The sequence below is a fragment of the Podarcis liolepis genome, assembly GCF_965112155.1.
Source record: "Podarcis liolepis genome assembly, chromosome: 4".
NCBI classification, from domain to species: domain Eukaryota; kingdom Metazoa; phylum Chordata; class Lepidosauria; order Squamata; family Lacertidae; genus Podarcis; species Podarcis liolepis.
In genome coordinates, this window is record NC_139558.1 from 36,944,185 (window position 1) to 36,949,859 (window position 5,675).

Genomic DNA, 5,675 nt, shown 5'->3' on the forward strand with positions numbered 1-5,675 from the left:
TTTTTAAATTCATGGCCCTTTAGCTTTTGTTTCTCCCTATATTCTGAGGTATGTTTGTGTGTGTGTGTTTAAAAATATGCTACCAAGGCCAAATCTCCTTTCTATTTTGTGCCTCATTTCAATTGATGTTCACGACCTGTCTTTCCTTACAGGGTGTGTGTTGATTGCATGAGTTTATCAAAGCATCCCTGCTGCTTAATGTAATAATAGCTTTGATATGAAATTATTGAGAGATCAACTATAATAGCTCAGACTCCAGGTTAAATGCTATAATTATTCTCTTCGCAGTGTTTTCCTCTCATGTTTTGAAAATCCCTGTGAGCATATTGTATGATTCTTTTTAATGTCCTATATAGTAGAGAATACATCTTCAATGCTGGCTTCCAAGCAAGAGCAAAGAGAAGAGGGTAAGACAAAAAGGGCTTCTGGCCACGTTCCCCACATTCTAATCCCTTCCTTTAATGCAAGTTCTTTGGTAGATAAAGGGCAAGACTTCTGGCAGGTTTCATTATTAGGTCTTTGCCATTTCTAGCTCTATTGTTTCAGAATTGGAATTGGATGCTTTGTTTATCTTAGAAGAATGTAAGCCATCCAAAGGGAAGTTCATTAACAGTGCCCTCTAAATAACTCATTCTGTTCAACTGTTGAACTTGTTCCAAGAAAAGTCACAATCAGAAGACTCTGCAGTGGTGTTTGGCAAATAGTGGCAATTGAAGATGCAGATTCTTTTCATAGCATCTATGAAAGACAGACAATGATGAGAGCTACATTAAAGACAATTTGTATCCACCAGCTGCAGTGTTGCACCTGAAATTTTGGCTTGGCTTTAGGGAAACAAAGTCCACCCCTTGCTTAGGGACAAGGGAGAAATGCATTTAGTTTGCATTTTAATTGTAATGCAAACTTCCCAGATTTCCACTTCCTGAACCAATATGTGAACTGAAATTTTCCCTGTGAAATTTTTCCTGAATGTTGTGATGCAGTTCTCCAACTAAAGAATGCATACAAAAATGGAAATATTAGTGAAATAATGTACAAAACACACATTCTGTTAAGGAATATTGCTTGCAAAAATGCTTATACCAGACAAAATTGTGCACACAATGTGCATATTAAGGGAAATCTGCATGAAAGTAAATATGAATTTTTGAGTGGACCTTTTTTGGGGGGGAGATTGCAGTGGGCTGAGCGGAATTTGAAATTGGGAAAATAGAAATTGGCAGATTTGTCCATCTCTGTCCCTTGCATTGCCAAAACCCTCTCCACCCCCTTTACCTTAATGTTTATTTCTTTGGGAGCTACTCCTAGATCTCAAGTAACATAAGAAACAGTCCTGAAGAATAACAACAGATTTGAGGTATATGAAATTCCAGCTTATTATGACTCAGTGGATCCATCTATGTGGCATTCAGTGAAGCAGAAGCAAGACACCTCACGATCTTATCCTGCCACAAATTCTGCTTAGTCCTTGACCCAGATGCAAGACAGCTCTTTATTTCTGGATTTTTTGCATATGTTTGCAATTTTTGAAGTTTGGAGTGGGTTTTGAATACACTCTGAAGGCAGTTTGTGGATACTTTTTCTTCAAGTAAAGGTTTTGAAAAGCAATTGAAGAACTGGAAAGTGAAGGAACTGAATGCTTAACTAGATGAGAAACCTTTTGCACAATGGCAGCTGGGACCCAAGCACAATCAGTTTTAACCTTTTGCTTCTTGCTTCAATCCAATAGGAGTCTATCTGTTATTAGAGGAAAACTTCTATATGGTGCAAATGGCAGCTTTTCTTCCAACAAAAATAGCAGGTAAGGAGGGCCTAATCCATCTCAGAATTACAACAGCAAGCAAAAGTGTTAAAGTCTCAAAGGCCAGGATCCTCAACATCTTCTATTTACTTTTGAAAAGCCATTCAAACAGCTGCTAATTGCATAGACTTCAGCTCCCCTAACTTGGCCCTGGAATGCATAGCATTATTGATTTCAGCTCAAGAGGTTTTTTAAAATTAATGATCCATATTTTCAAAATAGGTTTTAGCTGCTTAAGATGATGTAAGGTTCATTCAGTTTAAGGCTCACGTTCATTTTCCACCCATAAAAGAGGCATAGATATAGATAATATTATGTCTTTTATGGAAGGGGGTGAATGTGAGCCTTAAATCAAATGACCCTGAGATCATTCTTCCATTTCCTGATCTTTCTAGAGCAGGGATGAGGAGCCTGTTGCCCTCTGGATGTTGCTGTATGACAACTCCCATCATCTCTTACCATTGATCATGTTGGCTGGAGCTAATGGAAATTGGAGTCCAATGAGATATGGAAGGCCCATTCTCGCTGATTCCCCACTCCTGTTCTAGAGAGTGCCTCAGTTGTATTGCATCCAGGCTGCTGTCTTGGAGATCTCTTAGAAAATTGATTTTCATTATGTTAAGGGGGCCAGGTGTTGAAAAATATATTGAAACAAAATATCCTTATTTAGTAAAACAATTGTGGAAGATTGCTGGAGAATTAATATCAAGTTGTATCCAGTGTCACAGGCCTGATTGGATAGTGCAGTTTACAGGGGGAGGAGACAATGGCAAATTTCTGTTGTGCAAGCAGAATCCATTCCGCACGCAGAGAGACCTAGAAGCATAGCAAATGTAGTTTCCAATTGCTTCTTGGTTCAATGCATATCCCAGTGTTCCTAGTAGCAATAGATTTTCCCAAGCATCTAATGACTGATAAGGCCTTCATTCTGAGACCTTCGCAATACAGTGGTACCTCAGGTTAAGAACTTAATTCATTCTGGAGGTCTGTTCTTAACCTGCAACTGTTCTTAACCTGAGGTACCACTTTAGCTAATGGGGCCTCCTGCTGCTGCCGCGCCGCCAGAGCACGATTTCTGTTCTCATCCTGAAGCAAAGTTCTTAACCCAAGGTACTATTTCTGGGTTAGTGGAGTCTGTAACCTTAAGCGTCTGTAACCCGAGGTACCACTGTACAGAAATCTCCCCTGCTCTTTTCCTTCCTCAAAAGGGTGAGTTTGGAAAAGAGAAGAATGGTGACGTGGAGAGATAGGAAGGCTCTAATTTGTTCAGGGCCCAATTCAGAAGGGATTTGGATGATGGACCCTTCAGTCTACTTATTTAAATCCTCTCAAACTCAGACCAGTACCTTCACAAATTTCAGTATTTCCCCTCTAATATTGTTACGAGTTTGTGAGTGCCAGACCCCTTCAATCCCTGGATCCAAAATATAACCCAGGTTTGCTTCCTTATGAGGTAATCACCTGGGTGATGGGCCATTATGAGGACAAAGGAAAGGAGGCTCTGTGTGAGATGGCAAATGGGTGACTTGCAGAAGGACAAAGGCAGTTTGGAGCAGAGTTTTGGGGGCTGTGTTGTGAACTAGAATAAAAGTAGCAAGCTGGAGAGAGTGTCAGAGTTTGGTTTCTGTTTGACTCCAAGGCTGTGACTATGGGAAAAGACTTCTTTGGGGAGTTGATGCTGTGAACCCTTCCATTGCAGGCTCAGGTTGTATATATGCATAAATAAGCCATATATCATGAAGACACCACAGTCTCCACTGTGCCTAATTCACAAAAGGAAATATGAGCCCCAGGTAAGTAGAATCTCACACAGCTCAAAGATTGGGATGTGTGGAACAATATGTTTCCAGTGTTCAGACTGCCCTGAAAGTCAGGTGTTCAGACCTAATTCCATCCAACTACACATCCACATGCTTTGAAATAAATGTCCATGCTAATTTAAAAATCATTCCTACTAACATTGCTCCTGCCACTGATGCAGAATTCTAAGGACAAGCACAATTATGAAAATATGTATTAAACCTCCTTTATTAATGACTTCTAATACATATTCTTCCAGCAAGGACCTGTTCACTATGTATGTTGTTTAGTCATGACTATAAGCACTAATTATCATTCACCCAGATGTTGTTGTTTTTTGTCCTTTGTCAGTAAAATTGAATACAATGTATAATTTTGAAGTGCTGAATTTTTAAAGTAAGAAATGGTAATTAGGAAATGTGAGAAATTAATTCATGTTGTTTATAATTAAAGTAAAAAATGTTAACTTGTATAATGCAGTCTAACCTGCTTGTTCACAAACAGAACAATAATGTTGGCAACTGATATGTAGATACAACAAATGCATTATACTAATTTCTAAAGTACTTTAGTTTTATTTTGATAGAACATTAGAACATCTCAGCCCAGATAGACTTACTTGGAAATAATTTTATGTTTTTTGGTTTATGCAGTCCTCAGCACACACCTTTGTGAGAGTCTGATTATACAAAATACGGGAGACTGAAATGGATTGTCGATATTCCTTCTGGCATTCCTTCTGTGCTTTTAATTGCTGCACAACAAGCAGAAATTTAGCAGGCAGCACTTTCTGGCACAGAAAGGTAGAATCCTGCTAAACGTAAGCTGTTTCAGAAAAATCTGAGGCCCCTATTATCCAATGGCCTGCATTCTTAAAGCCTGGAGAAGAGATGATTAAGAGGCAATATGATAGCTATTTTCAACTACTTGGAGAGCTCTCATAGAACACATTTGCTCTGTGTTCTAAAGGATAAGACATGAGTCAAGAGCAGGGGTCAGCAAACTTTTTCAGCAGGGGGCCGATCAACTATCCCTCAGACCTTGTGGGGGGCCAGACTATATGGGGGGGATGAACGAATTCCTATGCCCCACAAATAACCCAGAGATGCATTTTTTTTTAAAAAAGCACACATTCTACTCATGTAAAAACACGCTGATTCCTGGACCGTCCGCGGGCTGGATTTAGAAGGTGATTGGGCCGGATCTGGCCCCCAGGCCTTAGTTTGCCCACCCATGGTTCAAATGACAAATACAAACAAACCAAAATTTTGGTTAAACATTAGGAGGGACATTCTGTTTGAAGTCTGCCTCAGAAGGTGGTGGATTCTCCTTTGTTGGAGATCTTTAAGCAGAGGCTGGATGGACACCTATCAGGGATGCTGCAGCAGTGGATATCTTGCATTTGCATAGGGTTGAACTGGGTGACTTTTAAGGTCCCTTCAGACCCCATAATTCTAGAGGAAACACTCTACACTTGAGCTGTCACTTCATATTGTACATACAGCATGAATCCTCTTCTGGATGACAATGGATACTCCTGCCATCATGCACTCTGGAATTTATTTTCCCCAGTTCACTGGTGCCTGTAGAACCCCTGAGAACTATGTATCACACCCAATGGCTAATAGCAGTCTGCCTACCTACCTGCCGGGCAGCCAGCCTGCCTGCCTTCCGCTCTTTGATATTTATTTGACAGATAGCAATACAATGCAACATATTATACATAATATATAATGCAAACATACGTTTAAAAACCAGCACAGAACATCTAAATTTATTTTCTTTAAATGTCCACGCAGTCAATTTATGTTGGTCAGTAACATTCTAAGAATCTGCAGTAACATGCAATCAATTCCAGGCTAATCGATATAATACAGTCTGCTGCTGAAATGATTTGTGATCTGATAAATACAGTCTAGCATTCTGGTTAGGCTTTTAGCCCAGAGGTATTGAGCTCCTTCTTAGTTGCCACATCACTTATTTTAGCATACAGAGTGCCTGATTTTTAAGCTGTTTACTCAGAGATTTAGGTACAGTTGAATATCTTTTATGTTTTTTCCACTGTGGTTTTCTA

General features: G+C 39.6%; 1 long non-coding RNA gene across 1 annotated transcript; it reads left to right on the forward strand.

Annotated features, from left to right (window-relative positions):
* Positions 1-268: 268 nt before the first annotated feature.
* On the forward strand, positions 269-3,594 carry LOC310706427. Its single transcript, XR_014525871.1, has 3 exons — positions 269-407; positions 1,730-1,801; positions 3,501-3,594. It is a non-coding gene; the product is annotated as an uncharacterized lncRNA (long non-coding RNA).
* Positions 3,595-5,675: the final 2,081 nt, after the last annotated feature.